Source organism: Triturus cristatus, chromosome 11 (genome assembly GCF_964204655.1).
Source record: "Triturus cristatus chromosome 11, aTriCri1.1, whole genome shotgun sequence".
Classification (NCBI taxonomy): domain Eukaryota; kingdom Metazoa; phylum Chordata; class Amphibia; order Caudata; family Salamandridae; genus Triturus; species Triturus cristatus.
Genome location: NC_140594.1, coordinates 393,838,146 through 393,857,414, shown reverse-complemented (window position 1 = coordinate 393,857,414; position 19,269 = coordinate 393,838,146). Strand labels below are relative to the sequence as shown.

Sequence of the window (19,269 nt, the reverse complement as noted above, 5' to 3'; positions counted from 1 at the left end):
CCCCCCCCAGAGGGCAGACCAGCTGTTTTTAGGCCGATCTGGCCTCTGGATGTGGTGTGGCGGAAGCCCAGTAGACCAACAGGGATGCTTTTGTTGTTGGGGAAGCAACCTCATTGTCAATGGTCGCTCACCTTGGGGACATTTTTTAATTTGTATTCTGCCCCCCTCCCTAGAGGGCAGATTGGCTGTTTTTAGGCCGGCCTGTCCTCTGGGGGCGGGGGGTGGAAGCCACTAGACACCACGGATAATAGCCTCCCTTAGGCAAGGGTCGTGCCCCTTCATTTTGGGCACAACATATTTTGGCCATTTCTGTCCCACTTGGGGGCAGATTGGCACTATTTGTAGGCTGATCTGCCCCCAAGTGGGGCAGAAACCCACTAGACACCAGGGATAATAGTTAGTGCAATTTGGGAAGTGGCCCCTTAGGCAAGGATTGCGCCCCTTAATTTTGGCCACATATTTAGGCCATTTCTGCTCCCCTTAGGGGCACATCGGTGATATTTTTAGGCTCATCTGTCCCAAGGGAGGCAGAAAACCACTGGGCACAAAGGAAAGCTTCTGGTGTGTGTGTGGGTGTGTGTGAACTGGAGTTTGGCTGACGGTCTGCATGATGCCATTTGGCTGGCTGTTTGTGTACTGGAATTTGGCTGGCAGTGTGTGTGGACTTGGCTAGTTGTGAGTGTGGACTAGCACTTTGGTGTGGGGGTGTGTAGACTGACACTTGTCTGCTGGTTTGTGTAGAATGGTGCTTGCCTGGTAGTGTGTGTGGACTGGCACTTGTCTGGCACTTGTCTGGCGGTGTGTGTGGACTGTAGTTTGGCTGATGGTGTGTTTGAACTGGGGATTTTGCTGGTGGTGTGTGTTGACTGGCTTCTGCAGTGTGTGTTGACTGGCTTCAGGATGGTGATGTGTGAGGCTGACAATTGGATGGTGATGAGCAGACTTTGTAGTGCTTTATAATGTTAACAGTTTCTTATCATCATTTGCATTTGTGATCACGTTTTATTTTTCCTTTTTACTCCAGTGCAAATCTTTTGATTTCCTTTGCTGTGACTCCAGCTTGTGGTTTCGGCACTGGTAGATCTGCAGTTTGTGTAGTCGCATGTGTTTGGTAAGATAAATGCTTTGTGCTGTTTACTCTAAATTGCCCTGCATGAATGCGTTTTTTGTAAATGGTGTATTAATAACAGCATTTATAGCTTCTGCTTTATTGTGTGTCAAATTATCCTTAGATTTGTGCAAGATGTGTGTTGTGTTGTCACGTGTATAATTTAATTTTCTTCTTCCTTTCTAGTGGGATATCACTGGTGCTTGCTGTGACTGTGCAGAGTAGGTGCAGGTGGTTCTCAGTCTAGCTGTCTCTGTCAAGTAAGTGATATAGTTTTTGCGTATATATGTGCTTTGTAGAGATGGACTTTTCCTTCCAGATTACTATATGCCAGTAGTTTTATTTTCTGTTTGATAAAGTCAGTTTGCATATTACTTATTTTACACAATGTTGGTTATTGTTGACCTATTGGTTGTGTTACGTTTATTAGTAAGGATTATGGCTAGCCACAGGATTACGGCTCAGCAGGTTGTTAGCTTGCTTTTTTAATCTTCCTCTGACAGTGGGACTGATTCTGCATTAGATGCAGCGGAGGAATTTCAAGATTATGGCAGTGAATTTTCTGACTGAGAGGAATCCTCTGATGGTCTCTCAGTGTAGAGAAAGTGCCTTTTTTAGAGGAGGACACTGATATGCCGACAGTGCAGCAAGAGGCATCTGATTACAGTCTGGGGCTGAAAAGCTTCCCCCTGGAAGTGCTGAACTCTGGGTTGGCCCAAACATGGTGTGCCAGTGTTGCCTGCCTCAAGTGGTGTTGAAGGGTGTAGAGTCAATAATTAAAGCTTTTTGCCTATGCATTTCTTTCATTTTTTTACAGATGATGTATTTTTTGATGATATTGTTGAACAGCCTAATTTGTATGCTGAATAGTATTGAAGGGACAACAGTGCCAGACTTAAGCCCCACTCTAGAGCTACCAGTGGACTCCCACATATCTGGTTGGGAGTTTAACTTTTTTTTATTTATTTTTATTTTAAACATCTTTTTATTTATTAAAGATTGGGCACAAAGAGATTCATACCTGTGAACACTTACTGTAGTTGGTCGGTACAGTTTCTTATTATCATTGTACACGTTTCAGTTACAGTTATTACATGATGGCTCACACTTGACATCCCTCATACGTGGCCGCATCTCCTCCCTCTTTCAGCTCAAGTGTTCCTCACTCGGTACTTCCGGTGGTTCACAGATAAAGCCCCTGTACTTATTCCAGGGTCCCCACACCCTCCCCCACTTCTGGGGACAGCCCCGGTTAACATATGTAGCCTTCTCTGCCACCATGGCTTCGTCCATGTCCCCACACCAGTCACCAATCGTTGGTAAACACCTGGAGCCCCATAGCCTAGCTATATTCCTCCTCGCAACCATCATACCCAAAGTCGCCCATTCCTGTGCCGGGTGATTTAAGTCGTTAGGTTCCCATATATTTAGCAAACATCTTTTAGGCTCTGGTGTCACCGACACTTCTACCGTCTGCGAAATGGTCCTCATCACTGCCACACAGTATATCGTAATCTTCGGACATTGCCATAGAGTGTGGTAAAACGTACCCTCCTCCCCGCACTCCCTCAGGCAATACGGATGGGGGGCATTCCCTATTCTATGCAAGGTTAATCTAGTGTAGTATACCCGGTGTAATAGCTTCAGTTGTATTAGTCTCAATCTCGAGGGTATTGCAACTTTCCGCGGTGATCAGAGTGCCGTCTGCCAGTCTGTGTCATCAAGTTCCCCTAGTTCCACGGACCATTTGTCCTTCAGTGCCTGCGTTGGGTCCGGTAGGTTATTGACTAATTTGCGATAAGTAAAAGAGGTGGCCTTTTTTATCATGTAGTCAGTTAGAAGCCTATCTTCTAAGGGGGATGCCTCTGGTAATGTGGTGTTTGGTGGTATAGCTGCGTGCAATGCATGTCTAATCTGCATATACCTGAATCGTTCAGAGGGTGTGAGTTCGTAGAGTTTAACTTTTTTGATGGGATTGATAAGAAAGCCGCTGCTTGCCATGGGAAGGGGTCGGCATCTTATCAGATGGCTATACACCGGTATCAGCACGCATACTGCGGCCCCTTTGGACACCCTGAAGGTGGCGTGGGAAGGAGACACAAACAGGCCCCTCACAGATAAGGAATGGGCAAGGGTATTAGAGCACCCGAGGAAGGTATCGCGAAACACGAAATTTAAGTTTATACAGACCATGGTACTGCACAGGGCCTACCTTACCCCGCATAGGTTGGAAAGAATGTTCCCCCAGACACAACACCAATATCCGAGGTGTTCGTTAGAAGGAGCTGACCTAATACACATGTTGTGCATTTGTCCAAAAATACGAAGATACTGGGACACTATAAGGCAGAGAATAGGGGAAGCGACAGAGCGGGAGGTGAAGAACACGGTGGAGGAGTGCATACTAGGATTGCATACACAAGTGCACAAACACAAAGTACAATACCGACTTATGAACCTTGCACTTATATTAGCCATACGTAACATTACAATGAGATGGAAATCACGGAGACATCCGGACGTTCTGACATGGCACTCGGAACTCATAAGATGGGGCACTGCAGAGAGCGCAACACTTCACAGGGAAGAGCTTAAAGTGTTGCGGAAAGTACCAATAGCATTAGAATGGGATCCTTTAATGGAAGCTCTAAAGTCCATAGCGGCAGCTGAAACCCAGCCATAGGTAGCAGAATCTAATATATACAAAAATAACCAAGCCCTAAAGCCAGAGTATATGTAGGAGGTAGCGAGGCACAGGCACATGATCAGGCAACCAGCATAGGCTGAAGTTCACAGTCGCAAGACTGGAAGGAGCGGTACGAGTGAGATCGGGGAGGGAGGGAAGTGGGGAGTTCGGGGTAGTTAGTACCAATATTGTAATAGTATGTTTGTAATAAATGTCAACATTCTTTTAGTTCACTGTCAGGCAATGCACCAGATGTAATAGGATGTTGGATATACCTGGGTTGTGGCGGAGAGCTGCAAAGGACTAATGTATACTAGACTGGCTGTATAATATGTTACAAGCTATGCACATTGTAAGGATGCAAAAGTAAATAAAAAATGCAATAAAATATGTTTTTAAAAAAAAGAAAGCCGCTGCTTGCTTCATATTGTTCTCCTAGTCCCTCGATGGCAAGTGCTATATTTCCAGCAACCATGAGTCATGATTGGTATTTGCTTTTGCTTCGGATGTTGCATTTTGTTGATAATGCCTCAGTATTGCCACAGAATCACCCTGATTGTGACAGTCTCTTCAAGATTCAGCCTGTCCTTGATCATTTTGTAGATCACTTTTCAGAGATTGATGTTCCAGGGAAAGAAATAGCTGTGGATGAGTCTTTGGTCCTGTTCAATGGCTTTTTAGTTTCTAGGAAGTACATTCCTAGTAAGAGGACACGTTATGGAATTAAGATGTATATTCTGTCTGAGAGTAGTACTGGGTATGTCTATAATTACAGGGTGTCCACGGTAGAGATTCCACTATTGACTCCTCTGGATGTCCGTCCACTTTTGAATTCAGTGAAATAATTGTGTGGGAACTTAGTAGAGGACATTTTAACAAAGGGCACCATTTATACATAGATAACTTCTACACTGGTGTGCAAATGATCAAGGAATTGTTCAAAGTTGACATCGTTGCATGTGGCACAATCTGCTCTAACCGTAAAGGTTACCCTAAAGAGCTTGTTTGTGAAAAACTTCACAGGGGAAAGTGCAGTGCCTTGCGTAGTGATGAACTTCTAGCTGTGAAATATTATGCAGGAGAGATGCCTACATGCTGACTACCATTCATGATAAAAGTACTTCACCTGTGACTATTTAGGGTCAGGTTGCTAAAGTACGCAAACCTGTGTGCATTTTAGAACAGAATAAGCACATGGATGGTGTAGATAGAGTAGATCAGAGTTTGAAGCTTTACAGTGCTGTTTGTAAGTCATACATTTGGAATAAGAAGTTGACTGTTCATTTGTTTCATTTGGCAACCTTCAATGCTTTTGTTGTATTCAAGGATTGTTCAGTTTCAGTAGGCCGTCATAGGCAGCATCGTTGTAGTGTTCCTAGAGTTGGAGTGGTGGAGGATGTGGCTAGATTGAAAGATCGGTATCAACAAGTAAAGAACGAGGATTAAACGGAACACATTCTTTTCTCCCAAAGTAATCAGTTTCAACAATAAAGAGGGGCCCTTTCAAAATCAACTGCATCCCAAAAAAAACATTCAAAAGAACCATTTGATTTTTAAGAAGAACCCTCACCCACCAACCTAGTCGTTGCCATGCTTCATCATTGGGTTCCCACCTAGGGTGCTGAATGCGTCCTAGGTGTGTTTTGATGCCTGATTACAGAGGAGCGTAATTTTTTGTTGTGAGAAACAGTGAATAAGCCACTCCACCCTGGGTTCCCCCAGTTGTCTAGTTTTCAAACATGTGCTGGGTTGGTATGTTTCCCAAGGTGCCAGCTGAACTTGGGTCCAAAATCCACAGCTAGCCACGTTGCAAAAACACACTGTTTTCTCAGTGGAAAAATGTGACCTATATATGTTGCATTTGGTGCCCTTTCCTGTTGCGGGCTCTTGGCCTATCCACACAAGTGAGGCACCATTGTTCTCGGGAGACTTGGGGGAACGCTGGGTGGTAGGATATTTGTAGTTGCCTGTAGATTCCAAGGCTTTTCCTCACAGCAATGCAAGGAAAATGTGTTTTTCAGCAACATTTGAGATTTGCAGGAGATTCTGGGTAAACAAAACCTTGCAAGGGCCACGCAAGTCACTGCACCCTGGATTTCCCCAGATGTCTAGTTTTAAAAAATGTGCCTGTCTGTTGGGTTTCCCAAGGTGTCTGCTGAGCTGGGACCCAACATCCACAGCTACCTACAGTGCAAAAAACTGCATTGTTTTTCAGTGGAAAAATGTGATGTGCCTACGTTGCATTGGGCACCCTATTGTGTCGTGGGCACTTGGCCTACCACACAATGCGGCACAGTTTTACTTGGGAGACTTGAGGAAATGCTGGCTGGTAGGAATTTTGTGACTGCCTGCAGATTCCAGGACGTTTCCTCATAGAAATGCAGGGGAAAGGGGATTATAGGTAAAAAAAAAAACCTGGTGAGAGCCACGCAAGTTACTCCAACCTAGACTTCCCCAGGTGTAAAGTTTTAAAAAATGTACTGGTTTGGAAGGTTTCCCTAAGTGCCAGCGGAGCCGGGGCAAAAAACCATAGTTAGCCACGTTACCAAAAAAAACATTGTTTTTCAGTGGAAAAATGAGATGTGTCTATGTTGCATTTGGCGCCCTTTTGTGTTGCGGGCACATGGCCTACCCACACAAAAGAGGCGCCGTTTTCTCAGGAGATTTGGGGATCACCCTGAAACACACCCCAGTATGGGTATCCCTACATTCAGAGATGCAAAAAGATGCAAAAACAACCACTGCTCTTAAACTTTGTATCTGGTGTACATTTCAAAACACAGAGTTGTTCTTCATACCCTTTTTCCATTCTTTATAATTTACCATATTAATTGCTGTATAGTAGGTACACAATAAAAAACCATTATAAGGCATAGCTTGGTTGTTGGCTCTGGCTACCTCGCATTCTTGGAGAACATAAGACCCATATATCCCTGCAACCAGAAGGGACCAATGGACATAAGAGTATATTGCTTTTGAATATCTGCCATAGTAAGTCTTCTTACAGATTAAAAATTAGACACAAACGGCTGTTTTTTTTCAATTCAATTTCAACCTTTTTTTATTTCACCAGTTACTTTTTATAGGAAAACCTTGAAGGAGCTACACAATGACACCATGCATTCAGAAATGTTTCGTTTTCTGGGATGCATGATGAGTTTCACACCCATTTACACCAAAACTGGAAAGAGTTTGAAAGCACACAAATAGGAAAAATGGGCTATCTCCAAGTAAAATGCCAAACCTATGTTAAAAAATGTTTTTTTAAATTCAAATCTGCCTGTTTCTGTAAGCTGGGAAGGTGGTGATTTTAGCACGGCAAACTCTTCATTAATGCCATTTGTAGGGGAAAAAAACAGACGTTTCTTCTGCAGAACGTTTTTCCCATTTCTCCTGAAAAAATACAAATTAGTAAGCCTGGGCAAAGCACTATGCTCACGTAGTTTGCGAAGTTTGCGCTACTTCGCACTACGCGAATTGCACGTAGCACATTGCGAACACGCGTAGCGTAGTGTTGCGTAGTGCAGCGGTCATTTTTTGCTTGCTCGCGGTCCTCAACGTCAAGTTGGTGACCGCGAGCAAGCAAAATGACATCCCGGCGAGTCTTTTTCATCGTTCGCGATCAGCAACATCAAGTTGGTGATAGCGAGCGTGGAAAATAAACCTCCCGGCGAGATTCTCAACGCGAGGAGGTCAGGTTTCTCATTGCGAGTGGTCGCGTATGCTCGCGACCACTCGCGATGAGAAACTACCAGTCCGCATTGAGAAAGCTGCCGCTCGAGTAAATATCTACTCGAGCGGCAGAAAACTACAGCTCGCACTGTGCAAGATGCCGTTTTCAATGATTGCTTGTCCGCACTGTGCAATCATTGAAAACGACATCTAGCACAGTGCGAACAGGGTACTACGCAGTTCGTGAAGTGCTACGCGTAGCTCGCGTAGTGCGAAGTGCACTTTGCATAGCTTCGCGTAGTGCTACTTCACGAACTACGCCCAGGGTTACAAATTAGCCAAATTTTTGCTAATTTCTCAGTGCCCTCTAGGGCAATCTATGCCTGGGTACCTTCAGACTCCCCAGGATGCTGGAAAAAAAGGACGCAAATTGAGCTAAAGTTGGATTTATCTCTGATAATACATAGTTAGTTTTTAGTATTTCAAGCAAATCCAATGTTATAGGTCTTTCTTTAGCAGCAGTTGCACTTGATGCTGAAAAAGCCTTTGATTGTATGAATTGCCCTTTTATTTTTCAGGTCTTAAATTAGTTTGACTTTGTTCCCAAAATTATCAGTTTAATATCATTTTTGTATTCCTCACTGCAAGATTTATTAATGATTAAAGTTAAAAAGAGGAAATTTTATTTATTTATTTATTTATTTAATGGTTTTATAAAGCGCGTAGTAACTCAAAGAGCATCCCAGCGCTGACCTGATTCTCCAAGGGTTTCAGCCGTCTGATGAGATTATGTCTGCGGGAAAAGGAGGGTCTTTAGAGTTTTTCTGAACTGAAGGTAATTCGGTTCTGTCCTGATTCTTCGTGGTAGAAGGTTCCAATGTTTGGCCGTGTGAACCGAGAAGCGACGGCCACCGGTCTTGGCTTTTCTGACTCTGGGAACTGTGATAAGGTTTTCTCCGCTAGACCGGAGGTCTCTCTCAGCTTTGTATGGGATTAGAAGTTCTTTGAGAAGGGGGGGGCCGTTATTGTTGAGGGTTTTATGGGCCAGACAGAGGGCCTTGAAGACGACCCTTTCTCTGACTGGGAGCCAGTGGAGGGATTTAAGAGCCGGCCTGGCGGACGATCTTCCAGGAGTGCCCGTGAGTAGGCGGGCGGCGGCGTTTTGGACTTTTTGAAGCGAGTTCAGGGTGGCTTCAGGGGCTCCCAGGTAGATGGCGTTACAGTAGTCTAATCTTGCCAGGATTAGACCCTGAATGAGGAGTCTCCTTGCGGTGTCGGGGAGCAGGGGAAAGATCTTCCTGCAGGCTCTGAGTAGCCCAAAACATGTCCCTGCCGTTCTTTTAGCCTGAGTGTTAAAGCTCATGTCCTTCTCAATCCACACACCAAGGCTCTTGACCTCTTCCTTGGGTGCGGGGGGGTCACCGAGACAACTAGGCCAGAGGTGAGAAGGTAGCGAGGGCCCTTTGTGGCCCATCAAGAGGATCTCAGTCTTGGACCCATTCAGTTTCAGTGAGGAGAGATTCATCCATCGGTGGACTTCGGAGAGGCAGCTGTGGAGATCGGATGGGGCGTGGTGGGGGTGTGAGAGGGTTACGACCAGCTGAGTGTCGTCGGCGTAGTTGATAACTGATACGCCGAACGTGCTGACCCTTTTCTCCAGTGGGGCCATGTACACGTTGAATAACGTAGGGCTGAGGGATGAGCCCTGAGGTACTCCACACCGGAGGGGGATGGTGGATGAACAGCTGTCGTTTTCCCGCACCTGGAAGGAGCGTCCTGATAAAAAGGATTCTAGCCATTTCAAGGCCTTACCCTTTAGTCCGATCTCCCCCAGTCGGTGGATTAGGGTGGGATGGTCTACAGTGTCGAAGGCCGCACTGAGATCCAGGAGGATTACTGCCACCGATCCTCCTGTGTCCAGAATGCTTCTGGCCTTCTCCACCGCTGCCAGGAGGGCGATGTCCGTGCCATGACCTGGACGGAACCCTGTCTGGGAGACCGCTAAGAGGTTGTTACTTTCTAGGTAAAGCGATAATTGCTTGTTTACCAGCTTCTCTGCGATCTTGCTATTTCCCGGGAGAAGAGATATAGGCCTATAATTGGTGAGGTCCTGCGGATCTAAGGAGGGTTTTTTTAATAGACCTTTGACTGCGGCCGCTTTCCAGCTGGGGGGGACTATGCCCTCCGAGAGAGAGGAGTTGATCAGGGCCGTGAGGGGAGGGATAATGGTGCTCGATACTTTTTTTAGGAAGCGGAGGGGTGCAGGGTCGAGGGGGGAGCCGCTTTTGATTGAGGCCAGCGTTGCTCCCACTTCTTCCGTTGTTACGGGGCCGAAAGCGTCCAGGGAGGGTTGGGGGTGGGCTAACAACAGGGGAGAATAGGTGGAGGTGGTAGAGAAATCCTGCTTTGTGTGGGTCTGATCGGGGGGGGGTATGGTAAGAAGAATTTTTTGAATCTTCTCGTCAAAGAAGGTGGCTAAGTTGTTACATTTAGTTTCAGCTTCTTTGGGATCGAGGGGTTTAAGTGGGGGGTCCGGGGCATGAAGGAGTTCTTTAAGAACTACATAGGTTTCATGGGCCGAGCAGGCGGCGTTTTTAATTCTGTTCTCGTAGAAGCTAGTTTTTGTGTTTCGGAGCGCTTTTTTGTAGGTTTTTACAGAAGTACGGAATGATTCTTTTTGTTCCTTGGTTTTTTCCTTCCTCCAGATGCGTTCATTCCTTTTGCAAGCCTTACGCAGCAGGTTGAGTTCCGGGGTGTACCAGGGTGAGGGATTAACTTTCTTGGTGTGTTTCAGAGAGTGGGTTTTAGGCAGAATGGCGTCGAGCGATTGGGTGATCCAGGTGCTGAATGCTTTGTCCCCTGCTACGGTGTCGAGGGGGGGATAGGGAACGTTTTCCCTAAGTTTGGCTGCCCAGGCGTCTGGTTCTAGTTTCTGCCATCGTCTGGTGTGCGTTCTGAAATAAACAAGGTTGTCCTTTATTTTCCTATATTATTTATATTTGCCCTTGAACCTTTTTTTCCAAAAAAAGAAAAAATAATTATATACAAGGCTTAATTTATGGTGAAAATCAAATCAAATTATCTGTGTATGCAGATGACATACTCCTATTAATTTCTAATCCAACTTTGTCACTTTTAGCTTTTCTAGACAAAGTGAACTATGTTTCCCTAATCTCAGGATACAAACTCAACATTAAAAAATGTGAGATACTTCCTCTTCATAAAGTTTGTTTAAAATATGATTTAATATCTTCTGGTCTTCGTTGCAACCACATAAAATTAGATATTTGAGGATCTGGTTCACTAATTCTGTGAAAGTTATGGCCAAAGTGAACTTACGAGAAACTATTACTAAGCTAAGCGTATTAATAACAAGATGGAACACATTATTTCTTTCTTGGTGGGGGTATCTTGATTCTATTAAATTTATGTTGGTCCCTGTTATTTTATTTGCTCTATCTACAAGTCCTACAAGTATACCATCTTACTTTTTTTGAGAAAATGTATTCCTTCCTCACATCATTCTTCCTTACTGAAGGAAACAAGCATTTGCAATGCAATTGGTCTCATATTTGGGACCTTATAAGTATTTAGTGATGCAGCATATTATCGCACATTAGTGCAGGGTATATATGTATCACAACCTCAGCCACATAATCAGATGCAGCCCCCTCTAAAGATTCTACACTATGCGGTAGTTTGGTGGCTAATATAAAGTAAAATTGTACACACATGGGGAGAGTAAATAAAGTATGGACAAGCTATTTGCTTCATTAAGAAGAGCCAGCTTTAAAGGGGCACTTTTGAATGTCAGAAAAGAACGAAAATTGAAGCTGAACTCATTAAAAAGCAGCATTCTGAATGCCTATAGTTGATGATCGCGAGAGAAGCAGCACTGTACCAACTAAGAGATTTGACGTGACTTCAATGGAAGGCGACCAGCTGATGCTCTTACCTCCCCGTGGAGAAATCCAGCAACCCAAATTGAATAGTTCTAGAGATCGTGTGCAGGCCGCCCTGCCCGTGTGCCACAGTACCGATATCCATGCTTGCAGAAAGATTACAGAAAGCCTTCCCTCTCATGAAGAAATCCGGAGGCAGTGCCTAGAAAACGTTCTGCAAGCCACTAAGAACATGTCAAAAACCTATCTTGAAAGCTCTGATTACAATGGACTCCATAATGCTTCGCAGGCACAGGTCCCCTGCCCCTACCCTCCCGAATAAAAACAAACTTTGGATTTAGTAAAGTTGACAACCAACAAGCAGCCAGCTCTAAAGACACCTGCAACATGATGGCAATTTAATGAAGCGCTTTGGCTGGTTATTATGGAGGGAAAGGTTATAACTACACCAATGTGTAAGCGCTCCATCATGATCACAAATATCAAGCAATGTCACATTTTCTTAGTGTATTCCTGGCAACATCTAAGGAGTTTGATACAAAAATAACAACACCATAAGACTGCATAGATTTTTAAAGCAATCGCTCCCTCCATTTCTTAATTGTGATTCATTAAGGCATGGTAGATAAGACACCTGTTCCCTATTCCAACGACTAGGGCTGGGGCTAGGGTTACTATTGGACGTAGGGCTTAGGGCTTCATGCTTTATTGGCTGCTGGGACTAGGGCTGGGGCTGGTCTCCTATTGGCCCTAGGGTTTAGGGCTAGTGTTGTGATTGGTTAGGGCTAGGGTTCCCATTGGCCAAAGGGGTTACCTGTCACGTGCCTTGAAGCTTCGGGACGCTTAAGAATGTTTGTCTGGTGCAATAGTGATAAGCACAAGGAAAGCAGGGTGCTCAGCAGCTAAGAATCGGATGAACATTTGTTTAAGGAGACTTTCAGCAAATTTCTTATTTAAGAGGCCTCATTACTAAAAAATATAAACACCCAGAAAGATTGTGTCCTTGTAAAGGTAACTGTTAAATATGTCAATAAAAACATTTTAAATACATTGATTATGTTTCCCACCCCAGCCTCAATGTGAGAGGATGTGGCGTAAGGGTCAGAGCTGCTGACTTTGGAGCTGGGGAACCAGGTTCGAGTCTCGGAGCAGGCTCAGCATCCTGTGATTTTGGCCAAATCACCTAATCTCCTGTGCCTACCAAAAATGAATGTCTCCTTATGTAACGAGCTCCAATACCTTTCGTCAAGTTCGCGCTATGACGAAAAAAAAACGATTTTCACAATATGTAAAATAATATGACATTCCCACGAGGAGGGGCCATTGTGTGCTATGCGAGGAGGAAGTATGTGATGGTCAACCAAAACCATCAATTAGTGAAAACGCCTTGGCTGAACCAAGCACCCATAGGAGGGACAATTGAAAGCAATGAGCCAATAGAAAGCCAGAATTTCTGAATTACACAGCCAGGGCCAGACTGGGAAGAGCAACCAGCCCTGGAAGATTACTGAGCCAGCCCCCACGGGCACAAAACCGGCAACTGGGGAAATGCCCAGTGCCTGCCACAGCCAGTCCGGCCCTGGGCACAACAAAGAACCAATGGCAATACATGGGCATGCTTACAGCCCATAGACTGAATACAATATTTCTCGCTGACAGCCCAAGCACTGCCAGGCTCGATCAAAAAATGAAAAAATAATAAAGTATCAGAAAATGTACAGCGTTACGCTGCAGCATTTTTCTGCTGCATAATTTAGTCAACACTGCAACATAATGTTGTCCTCTACTGCCGCATTATTCCAGTGGCCCCAAAGCTGGCAGCACATGTTAAAAGTGCTTGTGCATGAAGCAGACAGACCGTGAAGTTTGCAAACTTAGTTTGGTGTGCGTGCATATCCTGCATTGCTGCTTCCTAGTGAGTTGCAGCTACTACAACTGAAACAAGGCCCATGAAAGTACCAATGGGTGAGGTGGACTGGCTTCAAGGGTCTTATTACCTCAGTGGCGGATTCAGTGTTGCTCTAGGGTGTGCTGCTTCGTAGGCCTGCCCGCAAAGCTGGAGGTGAACTTTAGTATGGATTATGGTGGACAGGCCTTCAAGGTTAACCCACACTTGCCACCGCTAGGGTCCACCTGCTGGTGCTAAGACACTAGGGCTTCTAAGGTCTAGCGGGGCCTTCTAAGGTCTAGCATGGGAATATGCTCCCTCAGTAGAGTGGTCTGGTCATAAAGGCTGCACCTGATTTCCCAGTTCCAAATTTGGCATTTATGGATAAAGTGCTACATCCTCTCCCCTACTGAACACCATACTGTCCCACTGAGAGAAACACTCACTGCCTTCAGCTACATCCCAATTGTGTCCCCTATAAACACCTGGATGGGACTCAATTCAAATTATGCACTAGAAGACTAATATGCTGCCTGTAAAAAAAAAAGGAAATAACCTCCTGGAAAAGCCAAACATTCATAGGGGATGCAATATTAAGTAAAGCATGTGAAAACTAAGCAGAAACAACATGGTTACCTTAACGCTTTTGTAATCATTATTCAGAAATCAATGACTTCCCCTCCCAGGGAAAACAATGCTGTTCAAAGAAAGATGAGAACACGAAAATAGTGCTTCGCTGGCAAACTCTGTAAAGTGGAACTACTGTGTTTGTGCGTAAATAAAACCGATTTTGTCTCTTTGCAACCACTTTGTCTTACTTTATTTAGGTATTTTTCGTATTTTGAACTTTGTTTCCTTTCCGTCCCGAGATTGCACTTTGGAATAGAAGAATGTCCATTCTTTTTTAGATCCATTTCACAGGGGAACGGATGAAGGAAAGGATAGAGAAGAGAGGGCAAAAGTCTCGGCTTTCAGCAGGCGAGGAGTAGCGAGACAGAGACAGAAAGAGAGGGAATAAGAGGAAGAGGATGAAAGAGAGAGAGGGAGGAAGGATATAGTGGCTCTTGCTTTGGCAGGGCAAGATAGAAAAGACTGGACTGGCTTCAAGGGCCACGAATGGCCAAGACTTATCTTTAAATGAGCCGGTACTCACCGGTACTGAGTACCAGCACTTCCGATTTTTTTTACCTCAGTACCGGCACTTCTCTGTAGCCAGGGAGAGTACCGGTACCCTGATCAGGTGCGCAACACCCATTGGACTCACAGGGCTTCAGCCCCCCCCCCCCCCCCTCGCGTGTGGCAGCCCAGGATGAGACAGACTCGCGGCACACACACAGCCGCACCCGAGCACTTCACAGGTCTTTAAAAGACCATTTGCATGTTAATGAGGCCTCCCTGTTGTTTCACCCCTTCTAAGAGCCCCTGCAGCTCCACTCTGCCTATGGCTTAAAAGATTCAGCCCCCCCCCCCCCCGAAATTTTTTCTTAGCCCCCCGAAATTTGGCTCTAGTTGCGCCTCTGACCCTGATCCACAGCACAGCAGGCGCAGGTTAGGTTTCTCCTCCAGGGCAGATCCCGCTCTGCTTCGCAGGCGCATGTAACTAATTATGTGTAATGGGTTAATCTGTTTTAGTGCCATAAACGTATTTCACGTGTGTTTTGACACGTGCTGCAACTGCTACAGAAGTCATTAGGTACGATCATATATTGCTCTTCGCCCCGCCCACTTGCCACGCCTCTATTCTAATGAGTACCTGCACTGATTTTTTCCCATTTAAAGCACTGCTTATCTATAGGCCTTGGCTATTTCGGCCGTCCAGGGAACGGATTCTATTGAATGACATAAGTAGGGGCACGCCATGCCCTACCGATCCCGCCCACTTCGAACACTGAACAAAAGGGGTGTAAAGATCTCAGGCAACCACAGGGAGGAAAGGTTGGAAAGGCAAAAGCAATAACTACGGAATTGGCAGTGCAATCAATAGAAAAACATCACAAAAAGACTGCGTTATGAAAGACTGCAGCCCTGAACTTACCGGTGAAGATGAAAGTGAGAGTCAAAGTTTACAACAATCTAGGGAGCGTCTGCACTCTGGTGTCTTTGTGTCATTTGTTGTGTCTATTTAGTCCGCGTTTAGAGACTAAAACTCATTCGAAATACATGCTTCTGGACAAGAATTGTCTGTTCTCTTTTGAAGATTGTGAACCTAAGCCGACTGGTGTTTCATTTGCTCTCGCTGCCTCAGTTGTGTGGCGGTGAGATAGATATTCCAACTCCTACCAGCAGTAGGGTGACCAACCGTCCGTAAATTTCACGGACAGTCCGTAATTTCGGCCGTCTGTCCGTTGCCCGTGAAGGATTCTTTAACGGACGCTATTTGTCCGTAATTTTAACCAGGCACCGGTCGCACCACCCTAAATGTATGTGTCTTGTAAACTGGAGCCTTGGCCCTTGCAGGGAGGGCTTGAAGGGAGGCGCGCAACGCCATGGGGCTCAAGTGCTTCAAAGCCCCCCCCCCCCCCACCTCCCCCTTCGTGTGTGTGCCCCCATGCGCGCGCACACAGACAGTTTTTGAGATTATTGCAGTTGTACCCGAGTACTTCACAGGTCTTTAAAAGACCATTGACATGTTAACGAGGCTTTGTTTATTTTTTCACCCCTTCAGCTCCAGCAGGGGCGACAAATCCTTCTTTGGCTGCGGTAACCTTTGCTTACTGTCCTGCTGCGTGGATATTCTTTTTCTATGCCGTGCAGGAGGAAATAAGTTTGTTCATTTTTATTCACCTTTCCCAACCCCTGCAGCTGCATATCAGATCAGGCTGCGACACTAAGTTTGACTAATGGAGTAGGTAGGAGAATGTGTCACTATTTGTTTTTCTTTTTAAAATCTGCACAGGCCCAGCAGGATCTGTACTTCGTGTGTGCTTCATTTAATCAGTTTTTATCGTTATCATGGCTGATGCAGGACAACAATAGGACAATAAAAAAAATGCCCAGATAACGCTGGCTATTAATGATCCTGCTGGAGAGAGCAATCATTTCTCTGTTAATAGTTTTAAATGCAGATGAACTGTATTTTATGCGGAATCTCAGTTGGTTACTGTCATTGTGACAGAGATCCTTGTGTTACTTGCAGTTCAGAAGTTACAATCCTAACATAGGACAGTGACCAATGAACTGTCATCAAAGAGCTGCATGCAAACCTGAATGATATAGTTAGAACTTCGCGTTTTTTGTTTTTTGATATAGTTAGAACTTCCCCAGTCTTTCATTATTCTAATGTTGCTAAAATGAGTATGTTTGGTCAGATATACATTTTTATCAGTAAAGCCAACCCCTAACCACTGGAGTACTCTTTAAATCCTGAGTTTGTGCTTCTCCAGACCAAACCCTCTTAAAATAACTGCCCACCAGTATGGATGACGTGATTCGTACACCATGTAATCCTCATTGGCTTATGTGACATTCCCTGTAGGCTGATTTACATACTTGTATGATTCGTTGTCTCTGTATAATGTGTGCGTGGTGTAAAGTACTGACACACACTACACTGACATGAGTAGCGCTACACAACAAATGAAATGCATATGAGAGAGTGGCTACGTAAAGCTGAGGGGCACTGTTGGAGGGTGGCAGTGAGGGAATCCAAGGAGGAGGTAGTGGGAGGGGCTATGAAGCCATGAGGGGCACTGTTGGAGGGTGGCAGTGAGGGAATCCGAGGAGGAGGTAGTGGGAGTGGCTATGGAGCGATGAGGGGCACTGTTGGAGGGTGGCAGTGAGGGAATCCGAGGAAGAGGTCATGGGTGGAGGGGGGAGGAGGGGGAGCTAGGGAGAGATGAGGGGCACTGCTGGAGGATGGTAGTGAGGGATTCTGAGGAGAAGGTCATGAGGGGAAGGGGCTACAGAGAAATGAGGGGCATTGGTAGAGGGTGGCAGTGAGGGAATCTGAGGAGGAGGTCATGAGGGGAGGGGCTATGGGGAGCTGAGGGGCACTTGTGGCGTATGGCAGTGATTATTGGTGCGGCGCCAAAAAAGACTTTCGCATCAGCGCTAAAGCCGGCCCTGTCATGGCCTTTCTGTTTTTGTTTATTTAATTAGCAGTCGGGTCATAAGGGCTACTGTGGAACATACTTTAAAGGGCATGCTAATTATATTTACTGCTATATTCAATGTTTTAAGTTTGAAGGTGATTTTACTGTTTTTACCGGGAAAAATGAAAGTGGAGCCCGATGATGCCTGATATGGGGCTGGGGCCCAAGGTCAGCTGTGAGATAAGGTGCACTGGAGAGGAGTAGTGGATAATCAAGCCTGCAAGGCAGTGCGTTGCGGAGTCTGGGGCCAGGTAGAGGTAGTAATGAAGAGGGATCCTCCATGAAGGCTCGAACAGAGGGAGCCCAAGTAGTGTCACTTGCCTGATACTACCACCTCAGAAACCTCCTCTTCCCATCAAAGGAAAATTACATAGAAAAAACTGTTTTTGAGAGTGATAATATTTAGAAAGAGATTTGGAAAAGAGTGCGATTTACTGGGCCTTGTAAGACTAAGAAGAGATAAAGGAGGGCCCTGAAGCAGGCCTGCCCAGACATATATGCGACAAATCGAGCCCGCAGTGGCGCACCCAAATGCACCCTTGGCCCACCCATATAAAAATTCCTGGAGCCGGGCCTGACTCCGATGCCGTTGAGGTCGGGTGTAACAGACTCCGATGTAGTACCAAAGCTCAGATACCCAGCAGCATTGGAGAGGCACAGCGGGATGGCAACCCTCACACCTTCCGCCCTTGATGAGCTGTTAAGAGGTGTTTGAAGGTGACTGAGAGGGGGGGCTGAAGCTTCAGGCGCAGGGGCATCTATTCAGATGCAAACAGCCCTGAATGGTCATGTGTCTGCAATTTAGAGGGGCCTCACACATTCCCTTTCTGCCCAGGGCCCCAAACGTCCTAGAACCGGCCCTGATTACACCGAGGCAGCACATGGTGGTTCTCGTCACAGAGCTTAATTACTGTCACTAAACTTTAAGCAAACCTCGGTTCTTCAAGCATGCAGTCTATAATGTAATAAAATAAAGAAATGGCACAATCGCACCCACACTGATTAACAAAGTATGGAGGACAATCAGTTAAATCAGTTCTCGTGGAGTATCTCCTTTAAGTACTGTACATTATCCTGGGCGTAGTTTGCGAAGCAGCGCTACGCGTAGCTACGCAAAGTCACTTCGCACTACGCGAGCTATGCATAGCACTTCGCGAACTGCGTAGTACCCTGTTCGCACTGTGCAAGATGCCGTTTTGAATTAATGCACAGTGCGGACAAGCATCCGGCACTGTGCAATCATTGAAAACTGCATCTTGCACAGTGCGAGCTGTAGTTTTCTGTAGATTTTTACTCGAGCGGCAGCTTTCTCAACGCGGACTGGTAGTTTCTCATCGCGAGCGGTCGCGAGCATACGCGACCACTCGCAATGAGAAACCTGACCTCCCCGCGTTGAGAATCTCGTCGGGTGGTTTATTTTTCACGCTCGCGATCGGCAACTTGAGGTTGCTGATCGCGAACGAGGAAAAAGTCTCGCCAGGATGCCATTTTGCTTGCTCGCAGTCGCCAACTTGACGTTGAGGACCGCGAGCCAGCAAAAAATGACCGCTGCACTACGCTATGCTGCGCTACGCGTGTTTGCACTGTGCTACGTGCAATTCGCGTAGTGCGAAGTAGCGCAAACTTCGCAAACTACGCGAGCATAGCATAGTGCATTGCCCAGGCTTACTGTACATCACAGTGGGGGATGGCAAAACTAACATTTTGGAAAGAGAGCCTGTCTTCTCATTGTCCTGTCCAGGAGGGGGTGAGGAGCCCTACCCCACCCTGGAAGAGACCAAGATGATACTAGAATACTGCATGCCCACCCTGGTGGATCCTGTTCCCCCTGCTGTGATGGCTCCTGCCCCCCCCGTGATGGCTCTTGCCCCCCCATGTGGTGGCTCCTGTCCCCCCACCTGTGATGGCTCCTGCCGCCCACC

General features: G+C 45.9%; 2 protein-coding genes across 6 annotated transcripts in view; one reads left to right on the top strand and one right to left on the bottom strand.

Annotated features, from left to right (window-relative positions):
* Positions 1-19,269, bottom strand: part of LOC146784261 (beta-1,3-galactosyltransferase 2-like) — a 250,783-nt gene that overhangs the window by 133,868 nt on the left and 97,646 nt on the right. The gene's annotated exons all lie outside the window — the stretch shown is intronic.
* The window catches only part of LOC146784262 (uncharacterized), a 179,824-nt gene that overhangs the window by 103,782 nt on the left and 56,773 nt on the right, over positions 1-19,269 (top strand). The window contains exons 2-3 of the transcript XR_014970806.1: positions 1,025-1,111; positions 1,295-1,368. The gene's annotated coding sequence lies outside the window, so the exon portion shown is untranslated. The remainder of the gene's footprint in view (positions 1-1,024; positions 1,112-1,294; positions 1,369-19,269) is intronic.